The 17,638-nt window shown below is 39.4% G+C and overlaps 1 pseudogene; it reads right to left on the bottom strand.

Annotated features, from left to right (window-relative positions):
- Positions 1 to 439: 439 nt before the first annotated feature.
- Positions 440 to 16,093, bottom strand: LOC133784998 (cystathionine beta-lyase, chloroplastic-like; annotated as a pseudogene).
- Positions 16,094 to 17,638: the final 1,545 nt, after the last annotated feature.

Raw genomic sequence — 17,638 nt, 5'->3', positions numbered from 1 at the left:
TGATCAAAAAGTATGTGAGGAAGAATTGATTCCAGAACTCTAAATTCTGTCAATATATCCCCAAAAAAATTAAAGAATAAAAACAGAATCACACTTTGACTTCTTATACAACAAAATCATAAAGAAAAGCAATAAAATAAAAATGCACCTGGAAACTTCTTTAGCATCTTTAATATAAGGTTTAGCCCAGTTTTTGCAATAAAAATAAAAACAAAGTTAGAAAAAAGAACTCTTTCTAATAAAAAGAAAGAAGAATGTCACCTGGAAACAAGATAGTTCTTTGATAACCTTAACATTTAATGAATGAAACTTACCCGTCTTTAGATTAAAAACCTTCAAGCTTTTATTTATTATCAGTTGCATTAGATGAGTGGACAGTAGAAGCAAGGAAAATTGCAACCAAGAAGCAGCCACACCAGGGAAAAGGATCCCGGCTCTATTAATTCAGTTGTCTAAAAAGTAATTCAAGGTTGTTCCTGTCACCATTAAAGATCGCAACAGAAGCAAAAAATTCAGTATCTATAAGAGCAACACAGACAAACATCAACACTTAGAAATGGTCAGAGAGAGAGAAAGAATGAAAGAAAGGACCTATAACAATTGTTATGCTTGCAGTGATCACTTCTGTGACTGATAAGCCAACAAAAGCCCAAGCATACTGAGTTGAGAGATTCCCAAGGCTAAGTACCACCCCTCTTGCCATTGCAAACATCACAGAAGGCCAATTATCCTGCACCAATCACCCTAACATGAATCAAAACCAAATACATACAATACAATACAACTCCATTATGGCAAACATATGAAATTTTCATTATGATGTGTTCCTTATTACTGGTCTCTCCAAATAGAACCACATTCATCAAAGAGAATAGAGAATGAATGAACTAAACTTTATCTAAATATATGCAAGTGTTGAATATTTGTGATTCAACACTTGTAATGAGTTAAAAAATATAATCAATACTGAATTAATCATGAGAAGGAGCAGCCAAAAGAATTATATAAAAAAAGAAGAGGAAAAACAAAAAAGAATGGATTCTAGACATGTCTCATAACAATTGGACCTTTTTATTAAACTTCATGGAGACAAGACTCACAATAAAATTGGCTAGCAATATTTTTATCTCATTTTCTTATCTAACTTTTAGCTTCTAGCTTCTATAAAAATAAATTGATTTTCACCTCTGCTAAATTGATTTTCACCTCTGTTAGGGTAAAAATAAAAAAAAAAATAAAAAGGAGAACAGAAGCTTTTTTTTGGGGGGGGGGGGGGGGGGGGGGGTAATCTCTGAAAATTACATAGGCCAAAAAAAAAAATCTAATGAATAAAACATACCAGCAATACAAGAGCATGTGCAATATTCATATTTCTTAAATATATATACATATCTAAATCCCAGACTAGGCATAATTTGTTTTACAATTGTGCTCTAAAAATTGTGTCAAATATGTGACTTATTGAATAGCATGGCCTGATAAAATGCATAAGTTGGGCATTCAAATTAGTTTTAGTTTTTTTTTTCATAATCTGAATCTGAGGAATTCTCCTTATTCAACATAAGGAAAAGAACTTGAACCTGAATCAAATTTAAACCTTAGTTATATCTTCCTTTGCTGAACCATATTTATTTATTTTTTATTTTTTTATTTAGGGAATGATACTTGTTTTGATGGAATAATAAGACAAGTGTGATACCCTTTAATCACACGAGGATTAGACATTTACAAAACATAGTTTCTTTGCTCAACCATATGTGAAACAGCATAAAAAAGCCAAAAGGGATGCATACCAAAACTGACTGTTATGCTAAAGTACTTCGTACTTTCGACAATATGCTTTGATAGTGCAATTGAGCCAGTCAAGAAGCTTAACACAGATCCTGCACCTGTAGCCTGAAAAACATATCCAATTAAGTTTTGGAGTAAATTGGTTTGATATATTGCAGCAACAATCTCAGGTTACATCTGATGCTAGTACCTGACAAAAATGCAAATCATGTCCAGGATGATCAACAAGGCCTGCATAGTTAACTTTCGTCACCCGTGGATGGGACGCCAGAAACTCAGCAATCGTTTGTGCATTACTCTGCCAAAGAAAGAAATGCATTAAAATATACAATATAGTACTCCATATAAGTATTAACTTTACAACTTTGAAATTAATGTAAAAGAGAAGATGGTACAGCAAATATTTGCATCTGAAGAATCTCATGTTAAGTTAGAAGGTAAAGCATTAATTACTAACATAATTCAAACTTACCTAAGATGCACAGCACAAGTTCAAGTACATATAACAGAGTTACAATATTGTTTTGAATTAGTTATGTGAAGTCAAGACAATGTATATGATAAATGACCAGGCTATAATTCATAACTACAAGAAATAAATATTAAATAATTACGACCTTAATAAGTCAGAGCTTTACAGTTGTAAAAAAGGATTATAAGAAAATTATAAAGTGATAAAAGCATGAAGTTTCACCTGCTGCTTCTCAATTTGTAAAGCCATTGTCTTAATTCCTCGTAAGTAGAGCCAACAATCAAATGGAGCCAACCAAGACCCTTCTGCATTTTGTAGAAAGTACAGCTCTTTTGCTAATCTGAAAAAAAAAATTATAATAAGGGCCTGAAGTTATAAATTATAACATTACAGTTCATAGTAAAGAAAGTCCATGAATAACCTTTCCCCTCTTACAGCCAGTACACCTGCCATCACATCACTGTGCCCAGCAATGAACTTGGTAGCTGAGTGCATAACAATGTCTGAATGAAAGATGAATGAATCAAAATCCAACAGTTTTATAGAGGAAATAAAAAAGAGTAATCTGTAGAATGTAAAGTTCATGTTTTATATTGCTACCAGCTCCTAGTTCCAGAGGTTGTGACACTACAGTAGACATTATACTGTTATCCACCAAGACAAGAGCATCATGAGAATGGACCATTTTAACTATTTCCTGAAGATGCACAAAATAAATAAAGAAAATTAATTTCACTTTAAAAACATTACCAAATCATTCAATTATGACATTTCTGACAACAAATAATTGAATAACAACTTAATTCTTTTATTGATTCTATCAAAAACAAGTTTAATGTCTAAGAAAATATCAGACAGCCAAGAAAGATCGTTCTCTACCTGGGTTACAATAGATGTCCAAGTAATTCATCAGCCTTTTGAGAAAGGATAAACCCACACACAACATATAATTCAAAGAGTACAAGTGTCATATTTGGGCATTAATTTAAGTTTATCTTCTCTGTTTCTTTTAAGAATTTACCAGAAGTAACATTAAAAAAGAGAGAATAAAAAGGAATAAGAAAATATAATAGCCAGATATCTTACACGAATATTAGAAACCATTTGTCGAGGATTTGTGGGACTCTCCAGCTAGACAAGCTTTGTCCAGGGACCAATTGCAGATGCTATTTCATCTAAACTAGTTGTATCAACTCATCTACACATTATAAGCATGATACTTTCAGATTTTACTCTGAGGCTTCATAATATATTTGAAAAGTGAGCTGCACTTACTTCACCACGACCCATGTCTTTGGAATTACTTTTGACAGCAACCTATCAGAACCACCATAAATGTCATCTCCAGCAACAATCTCTTCACCTAAAATCACATTATTATATCTTAAGAAAAAAAATTCAAATAAGATAGCAGCTACAAATTCAACCAAGGGCCATAAAGGCATAAACGATAACCTAGTCATTAGAAAATATCCACAAGCCAAGAGATACCTCTTCATGGTAAATTTATTTTATAAACCGAAGGACCCAAATCCATCTCATATGTTAGACAAGAATATATCCACTTTAATTCATTAAAAATATATCCAATTCATTTGAATATCCATATTGATGCATGCTGCATTTATTATTTTAAAAATTTAAAAAGAAAATACTGTAACTTCAACTTAGTGATAAATAATTAAAGATACAAAAGAAAAAGGAAAACAAAAGCGAAGTACCAGTCCCAACAAGATGGGCTACAGCAGACAGAGCAGCCATTCCACTAGTGAAGCAAAAAGCACGATCTGCTTTATCCAGCTTGGCCAAAAGGCTATACAATATAATAAAGCCCAACATAAAAAAAAACTCCCAGAACAAGGAAAAAGTAGCAATATTTGAGATTATACAACAATTACTTTGACTCATATTAGTAACAAAAGAAATCAGACCTTTCAAGAACATCTTGTGTAGGATTTCCACTTCGAGTATAATCATAAGGACCATTTTCTGTTGCTGAAGGCTGCAATCAAAGCATAGAACAGTCAAGTTACAATGAAGATTAGAAAGTAAGAATTATATATATAAAGTTGTAGAGATTAGTCACCGTTCGCCTGGGTTGTCACTCCGAGAAAGAGGCGTTGCTCACGGCTGTCACACGAACGATCTGCCCATGCCCGACATCTCTGTTGCATGCCCAAAGTGAAGAGAAAAGTGTGAGATTTAGAGAGACAGGAGTGATAGCGACTAAGTTCTTCAGAATGAAATGAGTAGAGGAATATAAAGGACAGAGGTGGCTGGGTTTGCTTTAGTAGAGAGGGTGATAATGCGATGAGAGATTTAGCGAAGACATAAAAATAATCCAGATATGGAATGGGGAAAGAGAAGATAGGTAGAATAGAGGAGAGAAAATGAGAGCTCTGGGTTTAGGTTGAATATTGTATGGAAAATTCTAAGAGAGAATAGAATGGGAAGAGGGAAAAGGGAAGACAAAACTAGACTTGGGAAAGTATAACAATACGTTTTCATTTTAGTTTGCCACTTAACAATTTCAAAGCTCGCCTTTATTTTAACTTTCATTATTCTTTACCGCTTTTATTTTTACATTAGATATTATAATACTTTTTTAATAAACTTATATTTATGTGTTGTGGAAAGTGGTATTTGGTGTAGTGGATATGTGATCATTGTTTGCTTATACGTGGATGACATGCTTATTCTAAGTAATAGCATGAAAGGGATAGAAGAAACGAAGAGGTTTCTATCATCAACCTTCAAGATGAAAGATCTTGGAGAAGTTGACACCATACTTTGTATCAAAGTAAAGAAACATAGTGGGGGTTTTGCATTAGGGCAAGCCCACTATGTTGAGAAAGTATTGAACAAATTTAACCATCTCATGGTTAAAGATGTCAATACTCCATTTGATCATAGTGTAAAAATAGAGAAGAATGAAGGAAGAGTGGTGGCTCAATTGGAGTACGCTAGTGCTATAGGGAGTCTAATGTACGTTGCCCAGTGTACTAGACCTGATATAACATTTGCGGTAAGTAAACTTAGTAGGTTTACAAGTAATCCAAGTGTGGATCACTGGAAGGCAATTGGAAGAGTCCTAGGTTTTCTCAAGAAAACCAAAGGACATAGCCTTCACTACTCCAAATTTCCTTCAATTTTAGAAGGATATACAGATGCAAGTTGGATATCCAATCATGGGGACAACTTGCCCACAACTGGTTGGGTATTTACACTTGGTGGAGGTGCAATTTCTTGGGGTTCCAAGAAACAAACATGTATATCTCATTCCACTATGGAAGCAGAGTTCATAGCTCTGGCTGCTACCGGCAAATAGGCTGAATGGTTAAGAGATCTATTGATAGAAAGATTCCCCTAATCAAAGAGAATGTATCTACTATACCAATACATTGTGATAGCCAAGCGACATTTGCTAGAGCATACAGCAGGGTGTATAATGGGAAGTCTAGACATATTAGTGTTACTCCCAGATTTCGAGACTTGAGGTTCTGACCGTGATAGCTGGATCCGTCAGGTGTGAGTTCACGATAGCTAAAATACATGTTTGTAATCTAGACGCCGAATCTTCAAAGCAGGTGGCAACCTCAAAGAGGGGTAGCCTCGAAGTCCTTATAAGCTCGAAAAACAGAACAATCGCAGTATATCCATTGTCGAGCACCCTAAGATCAAGTGGACCGAGCTTGGCATGAGTGTGAGCTCGGAGTAAGGCAGTCTCAGTGGTATCTACCCACTCCAAGTTGGTCTTGCGAAAATAAGGCAACTCGTAAGTTACTCAGAGACTTAGATGGGCATGATGCTGATTGCTGATCTCGAACGGCTTAATAGGTCGCTTGAGGAGACGCAATCCATGCATTCAAGAGATATTTATTGTTGTAACTTCCCTACAATAAAGGGATATTAACGACTCTGTTATATGCCCCCTGGTCTTCAGGGGACGTTTCCTTGTATATAGGCGTTACATGCTTTAAAGCCATTAAATTTATTAATATACAGAATAACTTCCCGAAACGTGTGGGATAGTATTCTGAGATCTCCTCTATAAATAGAGAAGTCATGTACCATTGTAAAGGACCGAAATTTTGTGATCTTGAGAGAACCTCTGGAGAATTCATCCCTGAAGAATTTCCAGAAATTTCCTAAGTTCTAATAACAAAGACTCGTAGACTAGGCAGAGTTAACTGCTGAACCATGTAAAAAACTCTCCTTGTTTTATTGTGTTATTCTTGCCATAGTTCTTTACTGTTTACGTGCTCTACATTTTAAGTTGACGAAAAATGGCGTTAACAGTTTGGTTCTTTCATTGAGAGCCTTAAGCAGTACGATCCCTAAATAGTTAAGGCCACAAATGATCAAAACATTCCTGAAGAAAACAATCCAAGACGCCCTAGGAAGTAGCCAATGGTAAATCCAGAGACTGAAGAGAGAAGCGAGTCCTCCGATTCTCGGGGACCTCCAGCACCTCCAGCCCCAAGGGATGAGGACATGTACTATAATCCTGAACAGTACGTCCCCATTGTGGAACTTGAAAACCGACAGCTAAAAAAATAGTTGGCCGAGGCCAATAAGCAGAACGAGGAGTTGGCTAGGTTAGCTGCAGAGGCCCAGGCGGCTCAGCCCCTACCACCGCGTGAGAACCAAGCCCCACCTCCGAGGGATGTGCATGTTCCTCCCCGCAGGCCTCGTGGACGACCTCGAAAAAATGCTGCCACAAGGGGACCAGATCAACCTCCGGCACTAGTAGAGCAATCCGCTCCCTCGAGACCCCGAAGAAGTACTCGAGCTAGGGCTCCGATTATTTCAAATGCGGAGGTACCAGGGGGAACTGAGAATAACCGAGCCCCTACAGAGGCTCGGACTCAAATCCCTGGTAACACGCAGAATGTTACCGACCCAACACGGGCGAACTCAGGACCGTCTAGGCCTCGAAATGGGTGGCAGCCACCATCACCCATACGATTCCCTCCATCACCTATAAGATACCCTTCACCACCTCGCAGGAATGCTCAACCAGTTTAAGATGATGAGGAAGCCTTCAGGGAGCGGAGAGGCGTCCAGTCTACAAGAAGTCAAATGTCCCGGTCTCGCACTGCAGAGACAAGGCAGCATGAAAGAGACCCATCTCAGAATAATCATGCGACAAGCCTTGCCAGTGACGACTTAGGAGATACTAGATCAGTCATTATGCATGATCGAGGTCGAAAAAATACTGGGAACCACAGGAACCGCTCCGACCTGCGGGAACACTTTAATCAGAATCGGGGTAATGGTAACCCATCAAACTCAGACCTAAGAGATCGCCTAAATGGGCAGAAAGATCCCCTGCGAAGGCGTGAGCCTGGAATTATGATTAATGATAGCCAATTTTAGGCAAGACCCCTTGCTGACCCAGTTCAAGAAAGAATTGATCAGTTGGAAAAGGCCTTTAGGCTTTTGCAAAATGAGCGAGGTCGGAGTCGGGATGAGGATTCTAATGAGGAGCTCGAACCGTTCGCTCCCCATATTTCCAACACTCCATTTCCTCAAGGGTTTCAGATCCCTCATGTCCCACCTTTTGAGGGGAAGTCCGACCCATACAGCCATCTGAGTACATTCAATACCGTAATGAGAGCAAGTAATGTGGGTTACGAGCTCAGATGCATGTTATTTCCAGCATCGCTTACGGGACCAGCAAAAAGCTGGTTCGATAAATATAAAAGACATTCGATCAGTTATTGGGATCAGCTATCAAAGGATTTCAAGAAGCAGTTCAGAGCCATGATTGAGGTGAGACCCGAGGCATCAACTCTGACCAATGTTCGGCAACAGCCAAACAAGACGTTGAAAAGCTACCTTACGAGGTTTAATTTGGAAGTTGCCCGAGCTCAAAATGTGGATGACAGCGGTCATCTAATGGCTGCCCAAGCTAGAGTAATTCCAGGAAATCCTCTCTGGGATGATATACAGAGAAAACCGTTGAGGTCCTTAACCGAGTTTAATAAGCGAGCTCAGAGGTTTGTCAATGTAAAGGAGGCGAGGTCGACACTGAATATGACTTCTCAGCCCATAACTACAATGATAAACGTAAACTCTGCCTCAACCTTGGCGGACCCACCAATTTCAAAGCCTACTGCGGAAAACCCTTCCAAAAGTTAAAAGAACGAAGGGAGTAACCTCGAGGCCGAAGGGGGAAAGAAGAAGAAGGGGGAGAGGTATTTCTCTGTGTACAAAGTGTACACCGAGCTCAACGAGTCTCGGGAGAATATATACTTGGAAAATGAAAACCAGGTGTCTTTCAGGCGTCTAGACCCCATGAGAAATCAGAAGTCTAAGAGGGACTCCAGCAAGTACTGTCGTTTTCACCGAGACACTGGGCACACTACTGATGAGTGCAGGCAGTTGAAGGACGAGATCGAAGGATTGATGTCGAGAGGTTATTTCAGACAGTATTTGAAAAACCAAAATAATAATCAAGCGTCTACTAACCAGAGGCCAGCTACGCCACAACCTGCCCAAAACAACAATTCCCGAGCAAGGGAAGAAGATATAGGCCCTCTCTAATTGATGGAGAAGACGTGATAACCATCTCGGGCGGGCCTCATTTCGCAGGAATGCCCAAAAATGATATGTGAACGAGCTAAAAACTGGGGACGGGTCTCCTTATGAACCTGAACCTAGAGCTCCAAAATGACAGAAGATTGAATCTCACCCGATAACCTTTACTGAGGACAATGCATCCCCTGTTCAGTTTCCCCACAATGACCCACTGGTCATCACTCTCCAGCTCGCGAATAAGAGAGTTCACCGAGTTCTCATTGATAATGGGAGCTCCGTGAACATCCTCTATAAGGCCACCCTAGAAAAGATGGGACTCGTGTTGGAAAAACTTTATACAGGATCTTTATTTATTTTCATGTATATCTAATATTAAACAAATTAATACAAGATAGCCTAAAACATGTTTCTAAAATTGAATTCAAAGATAAACAAATAATATAATACTTACAGTATACGCAGCGAAATTAAGAGTCCTTCCTTCAGTTTCTCTAACTCTTGTATCCTCTCTGTCGCAGAGTATTATCAAGAAACTGAATCGATCTTCTATTTTCTTCACGATCTTCCAATGTATCCTTAGAACCACCTAGACTAGTGTGGGCAATTCTCAACACATGAGATGGATATAGAGAGAAGAAGAGAAAATAACAAAGAGGCTTAGAAAAGGACTTGTGTTTAGAGAGAATCTAAAACTATCAGAAAATCTGACTTGTGACTTCTCAAGCTTCTTCTTTGACTTCTCTCTAAGCACTCCTTTTATAGACTCAATTAGGCAATTTAATTTAATTAAAAAACCAATAAAATAACAGCCATTTTGAAGCCCTAGGTCAAAATTATCATGGGCTATAGGCCCGTGAAATTTCCCATTTGATTATAAGCCCATTGGACTTAAAATCAAGGCATGTATTATTTTCTATTGATTTAATTAATTAAATAATTATTTAAATCATTTATCAAATTAATTATTTATAATTTGAACCTTGATTTAAATTTATTTATTAATTTAGATACCAATTTATCTTAATTAATAAATCTGCCATAATTTCTCTTTTCTTCTCAAAATTACACAACTCTGTGAAACTATCCAAAATTGACCTGGTCAACTTTGATAATTCTAATTGATTATTAAATCAATTAATTGAGACTATCTAGATGATTTTATCCAAGGTACAATGGGGACCATGGGCCTATGAAATCAAGATCCAATTAATTATCATAAATCTAACAAATAAATTTACTAACTTATTAATTCCTCGTGACTCCACTATAGACTCGGAATTGCACTCTTAAATTCATAGAACGCTCTATAACAAATATAGATACGCTATTAATTATCCATTGTTACAACCATAATTGTCACTCAATCCTCTATAGACGGTCTACAATGAGATAGGACTAAAATATCGTTTTACCCCTCATTGTACTTTATCCTTAAAACATTTAGTTCCTTGTAAATGATATTTCAGTAAACTAATTTAATTAATGAAATGAGATCTCTATCATTTAACACCTTGAACCAAACTAAAAGGAAACCATCGTTTCACTTCTTCATCAGAAGCTATAGATGTTCATATCTATGATCAACACTCCCACTCAATTATACTATCGAGTTCCCAAGATGTAAGTATGGGCTAGTCCGTAGGGTAAGCAGGTAACGAACAAGTCAAAGAACTCAAATAATATAATCAGTTAGAATACTAACCACTCAGAATTGAGATTGAATTGACCTATGGTCAACTATATGATATGACTAGAATAGATAATAACGGTATGTTTACTTATCTTATCAACTGTCAATATCGGTCCTGTCCGATGTAACAAATACATATGATCTTATCTACTTTGCTAATGTTCTGGAAAGAACATAACACTGTAATGTGTAAGTAGATCATATCGTAGATTGGCAAGTCAGTGTAAATCCGGTGCACTGACTAATCTTAGGACTAACTTATTTTGAACATATAATCATATTTATATTCCACTGTGATTACGTCACTATAAATAAGATTAGCTATATGCTCGGGATTTAATAGAAGTTTATATTAAACAAATAATCATGAAAATAAAACATGTGAGCAAAGCGATTGACCAAGTCAAAAATGATTTGTATTCTTTTATTGATAATAAAATGAGATTACAAAGAATTTGAGTTTTAATTAGGGCATAAAACCCCAACAACTCGCGCTTCGAGACCTAAAAGCATGTGCAACGACCTTGTACGGTTTCTCAGGAGAGGGGATTGCCTTTGTGGGGTCCATCAAACTCCCGGTAACCTTGGGAGACTACCCGGTCTCAGTAACCAAGATGATGGAGTTTGTAGTAGTGGACCTGCCATCGGCCTACAACGTGCTGCTCGGGAGACCTGCCCTAATAGGGCTTGGGGCAGTCTCGTCTGTAAGGGACCTGGCCATCAATTTCCCAACTTCTAGTGGCATCAGGATGCTGAAGGGAGACTAGTTAGTTGGAAGGGAATGCTATAGCATTTCCGTAAGAGGAAAGAAACAGGCGAGCGAATAAGCACTCGTCCTTATCCAGAATAAAGGCGGGATGATCTTGGAGATAGATGGAGAGATCGACCCAAGAGTGGAGGAAAGAGCTGATATCGAACCATTAGAAGAGCTCGAGGATGTCACGCTCGAAGAGTCAGATCCCTCAAGAATGGTAAAGGTCGGGAAACATCTATGCGAAGAAACTTAATAGCAATTAATTTGCTTTTTGAAGAGAAACCAGGATGTCTTCGTCTGGTCACATTTGGACATGGTAGGAATAAGTCCAAATATTGTGAGCCACACGCTAAATATCAATAAAGGCTTCCCACCGAAGCAACAAAAGGGAAGACAACTGGACGACGATAGAAAAAAGGCACTGAAAGAGGAAGTCGACAGGTTAAAAGCAAACAGATTCATTAGGGATGCTTTTTACCCCGATTGGGTAGCCAATCTAGTACTTGTCCTGAAGCCTAATGGGACGTCGCGAACCTGCATTGACTATTCAGACCTCAACAAGGCCTGTCCAAAGGACTGCTTTCCCTTACCGTGGATTGACCTTCTCGTGGATGCCACGGCAGGGCATGGACTGATGTCATTCATGGATGTCTATTCTGGATATAACTAGATTGCCATGCATGCCCCTGACCAGGAACATACGAGCTTCATAACGGACAAGGGACTATATTGTTATAACGTCATGCCATTCGGGCTCAAATATATTGGGGCCACATACCAGCGACTCGTGAACATGATGTTCTTGGAGAAAATAGGGAACAACATGGAAGTTTATGTTAATGGCATGTTAGTCAAGTCCCAACTTAACAATAACCATGTTGATGATCTCGAAGAATGCTTTGCCGTGCTCCAAAAATATAACATGAAGCTTAACCCTCATAAATGCTCCTTTAGGGTATCTTCAGGAAAATTCCTGGATTTCATTGTAAACGCTCGAGGAATAGAAGCTAACCCAGACAACATCCAGGCCTTGATCGATATGCCCTCACCTCAAAAACACAAAGATGTCCAGAGTTTGACCGGCAGAATGGCAGCACTAATTAGGTTTATCTCGAAATCTACAGACCGTTATCTTCCATTTTTCAACCTGTTGAGGGGAGGCAAGAAATTTGAATGGACGGAAGAATGCGAGTTGGCCTTCCAGGAGCTTAAAAAACACCTCGTAGAACCCCCTATCTTATCAAAACCTATTACGGGAGAAGTGATATACTTATATCTTGCCACTACCAAGCACGCAATAAGTGCGGTGCTCATACGAGAGGAAGAAAAGGTACAAAGGCCCGTATATTACGTCAGTAAAAGGTTACTGGGGGTAGAGTTGAGATATCCCTTGATTGAAAGCTAGCTCTCAGCTTAATTCACTAATCTCGGAAACTTCAATCCTACTTTCAAGCGCACCCCATCCATGTACTAACTGATCAACCACTAAGACAAGTCTTGTCTAAGCCAGAAGCTTTAGGTCGACTTCTTAAATGGGCAGTTGAACTCGGGCAATTCGAGATCACCTATCATCCAAGGACGACCATTAGGGCACAAGCCTTAGCAGACTTTATAGTGGAATGTACTAGCATGACCAACGATGAAGTTATAACCCTGGCCCACGAGCTGTGGAAACTTTACGTTGATGGGTCATCTAATGAAACTGGATCGGGGGCAGGAGTAATTTTGATCACTCCTGCAGGAAGCAAATTTCATTCTGCCTTGAGATTTGACTTGAACGCATCTAATAACGAGGCCGAATACGAGGCTTTACTGGCGGGACTTCCTATAGCCAAGGAGCTCAATGCTAAAGCAATACTTTGTTACAGCTACTCCCAGCTGGTGGTTAACCAAATTTTGGGAGAATACTAGGCTCGTGGCACGAAAATGGCAGCTTACTTAGAAAAAGCAAGGTCAGGATTGGAGCATTTCGAGTTTTATGCAATCAAACAGGTCCCGCGAGAGCAGAACTCGAATGCGGATGCCCTGGCCTGGCTCGCTACCTCTACCGAGAATGACAAACTGAACGTCGTACCAATTGAACATCTCTCGACACCTAGTATTAACGAGCCCGAGCAAGAAGACGTGTGTATGATCGATTCCGAGCCTACGTGGATGACTCCAATAGTCGAATATCTCGAGATCGGCATCCTTCCAAAAGATCGGAACCAGGCTCAAAAGATGGTGTATCAAATCCCTCATTACACCATTATGGATGGAAGGTTGTATAGAAGGGGATATTTCATGCCATTACTTCGGTGTGTGACTCCACCCGATGCCAAGAAAATCATTGAAGAAATTCACGAAGGGCTCTGTGGAGACCATACTGGGGGGCATAGCCTGTCCAAGAAAATCATACGCCAAGGTTATTTCTGGCCTACCATCTAGTCGGATTCTTTTGAGTACATAAAGAAGTGTGATAAGTGCCAGCGATTCACCATGATTCCTCGAGCCCCACCGTCCAAGCTGACTATGATGACCTCCCCATGGCCATTTGCGGTATGGGGAATTGACCTCATAGGCTCTCTCCCAACTGGAAAGGGCGGAGTGAAGTATGCAGTGGTTGCCGTAGACTACTTCACGAAGTGGAAAGAAGCAGAACCGTTAGCAACTATAACCTCCAAAAAGGTCCTTGACTTTGTAGTGAAGAACATCATATGTCTATACGGGATGCCAAGGAAAATTGTTTCCGACAACGGAACTCAGTTCGACAGCGATCTGTTTACCAAATTTTGCAAAAAAAATGGAATAATAAAGAGTTTTTTGTCAGTAGCCCATCCCCAGGCGAATGGCCAGGTCGAAGCCGTAAACAAAACTCTAAAGAGTTCGCTGAAGAAAAAGTTGGAAGAAGCAAAAGGACGATGGCCTGAAGAATTTCCCCAAGTCCTATGGGGATATAGGACTACAGCCTGAACATCGACGGGACATACCCCATTCTCTCTGGCGTACGATTACGAGGCTATGTTGCTAGTTGAGGTCGAAATTCCCACAATTCGATCCCTTGCTTACGATCAAGCCTCGAACCACACTCAGCTCGAAGAAACTCTTGACCTGATCAAAGAACGAAGGAATGAAGCTCAACTAAAAAATGCTGCATACCAACAGTGAGCTACCAGGTACTTCAACAAGAGGGTTCGGGATCGAAAATTCGGCATGGGAGATTTAGGGCTAAGGCGTGTATTCTTGGCAACGCGAGATCCAACAGCTAGCGTGCTCGGGCCAAATTGGGAAGGACCCTGCCAGATAGAGTCAGTCATCTGACCCGATGTTTACAAGTTGGTGAGATTGGATGGGAGTCTAGTACTGCGAGCATGGAATGGTGAACACCTACGACCTTACTATCAATAATAGTGTAGGAAGGATGTTGCCTGTAACCATGCTTGTTTATTTGTACTGTTTTGTCTACTTTTGGATTTTGTCAAATAAAGATTTATTTCGTCTAATATGGTTTATTTATGCAATCTCTCTTAATCTAATAACCTATGGTCACATTCATAGGATATTAAGGGGGCATCATTGGTATATATACCATCATCTTGAAAAATAAAATAACATATACGAAATACATGCAAGTGGTTGGAGATAACCAAATGCGCGAGCTAAGATAGTTTGAATATAACAAAGCTATCAAAAACATACAAGTGTTTGTAGATAACCAAATGCGCAAGCTAAGATAGTTTGGATATAACCAAGCTATCAAAAACATACAAGTGTTTGGACGTAACCAAATGCGCGAGCTAAGAAAGTTTGGAGATAACCAAATGCGCGAGATAAGAAAGTTTGGACATAACCAAATTATCAAAAGATAAAAATATTTGGTTGTAACCAAATATGCGAACTAGATTAAAAATATAAGTGTATGGATTACAAACCTAACACAACCTTAATAGGTTTGGAACAAACCAGCTAAAATTAATCGGCAGTAAGTTGGAGCATAACCCACTTCGGATAAACTGAGAACGAGGCTGGAGTATCTTACAAAACAATAGTTTCGACCTCATAACTTCGGAGAGATAACCGAGGACGAGAAAAAGTAACTAAAAAGTAAGATATAACTAAACCGTTTGCATTATACACCATATAAGTACTCTCGGGTGCATGGTTAAAGTAATATCCGACCTTGACAAATAACGAGATCGGAAGCAGATAATTCGAGCAAACTGTGCATGAATGCATTGAATCTCAAGCCTAAATCCAAACTATGTTTGTGCGAATAAACAAGCATATACGACTCTTTAATATAAAATGTGCAAAATATATCAAATCGAGAAATGTAAAGCATATATATTAAAAGAAAGTCAAAAAGAAAGAGAAATTGTATCAGCCCTACGGGCATAAATTAAAACAATTACAAAAATAAAGGGACGCATCCCCGAGGTAAGATTTATTAAGGAGTAGTCTCCTTAGCCTTCTTAGCATCCACAACACTAGACTCTCCAGGACGAATAGCATGACTATCCTTCTGAGCTTCCCGAGCAGCCTCCCGAGCAGTCTTCTCTGCTTCAAGCCGAGCATGCCATTTGGCCACAAATCCTGCCTCAAAAGAGCCAAGGAAGCTAGTGTCGAGGTTGGCGTTTTTGGCCTAGATCCTATACATGGCTAAATCAACCGCCTTGTCCTTCTTCTCTTTAAACTCGGCGAGTAGACGAGCCTTTTCATTCTCTATTATCTCGAAAGTGGCGGCCTTCTCTTCCTCAAGCTTGGCATTGGCCTTCTCTAGCTTCGCAAGCCGAGCATTCACCTTTTCAAGCTCAGCTGTCTTAGCCTCGACCTCTGTCTTCGTAGCCTTGAGCTCATCAGCCATCTTATGCTGAAGATCCTTCGACTCTTAGGCTAAAGACATGCTCGAGTGCACCTCATTGGTCAACTTATAATTAAGCTGATCTGAGACAACAAGAGCCTGACACACAAAGAGATTGAATTAGAGTATATGATAAGTCACATAAACAATTAAAAGTAAGTTGTGAAAAGTTACCACGGAAGTAAGCTCAATAATTTTATCATAAAGAGTATTGCAGTCCCGATCTTTATTCACAAACTCCCAATGCTCAGAATCGAAACCACCAAGGCTCTGACCCACCCGAGACAGGATGTCCGAACCGAGTATAGCCCCGTGGGTGCCAGCAGCATTGTCAATCGCAAACTCATCAACATGAGGTCGGATCAACAACATATCCTCCCGAGCTCTGTATCAAATCCGACGGCCAGGGATAAGTGACAAGATGGTGTCGTAAAGGTGGCAGGAAAACGATCATGGGCAGATTTCCAAGGTACTCAAGTACCTTGAATAAGCAATACTCAACAGACGCGTGTCCATACTCGAGTATGTGTGACAGTGCGGTTCCCGAGGAAAGTAGTTCAAAAGTTTCCTTCTCATAAGATTCGAACAAATACTTTTGAGGGGGCAAAATGTTACACCCAGATTTCGAGACTTGAGGTTATGACCTCGAAAGCTGGATCCGTCAGGTGTGAGTTCGCCATAGCTAAAATACATGTTCTTAAAGAGGGGTAGCCTCAAAGTCCTTATAAGCTCGAAAAACAGAACAATCGCAGTATATCCATTGTCGGGCAGCCTCGGATCAAGTGGACCGAGCTTGGCATGAGTGTGAGCTCAGAGTAAGGCGGTCTCAGTGGTATCTACCCACTCTGAGTTGGTCTTGGGAAAATAAGGCAACTCATAAGTTACTCAGAGACTTAGATGGGCATGATGCTGATTGCTGATCTCGAACGACTTAATAGGTCACTTGAGGAGACGCAATCCATGCATTCAAGAGATATTTATTGTTGTAACTTCCCTACAATAAAGGGATATTAACTACTCGGTTATACACCCCCTGGTCTTCAGGGGATGTTTCCTTGTATATAGGCGTTACAAGCTTTAAAGCCATTAAATTTATTAATATACAGAATAACTTCCCGAAACGTGTGGGATATTATTCTGAGATCTCCTCTATAAATAGAGAAGTCATGCACCATTGTAAAGGACTGAAATTTTGTGACCTTGAGAGAACCTCTGGAGAATTCATCCCTGAAGAATTTCCAAAAATTTCCTAAGTTCTAATAATAAAGACTCGTGGACTAGGCAAAGTTAACTGTTGAACCACGTAAAAAACTCTCCTTGTTTTATTATGCTATTATTGCCATAGTTCTTTACTGTTTATGTGCTCCACATTTTATGTTGACAAAAAATGGCATCAACAATTAGTCTAAGACATGGATATGTAAGAGAATTGATTCAAAGATGAGTCATCTCAATATCCTATTGAAGAACAAGTGAAAATCTGGCGGATCATTTCACTAAGCCACTAACGAGGGATTTAGTGGTTGCATCATCTCGAGGGATGGGACT

The sequence above is a fragment of the Humulus lupulus genome, chromosome 6, assembly GCF_963169125.1.
Source record: "Humulus lupulus chromosome 6, drHumLupu1.1, whole genome shotgun sequence".
Classification (NCBI taxonomy): Eukaryota; Viridiplantae; Streptophyta; class Magnoliopsida; order Rosales; family Cannabaceae; genus Humulus; species Humulus lupulus.
This window is presented reverse-complemented; position numbering and strand designations above follow the sequence as displayed.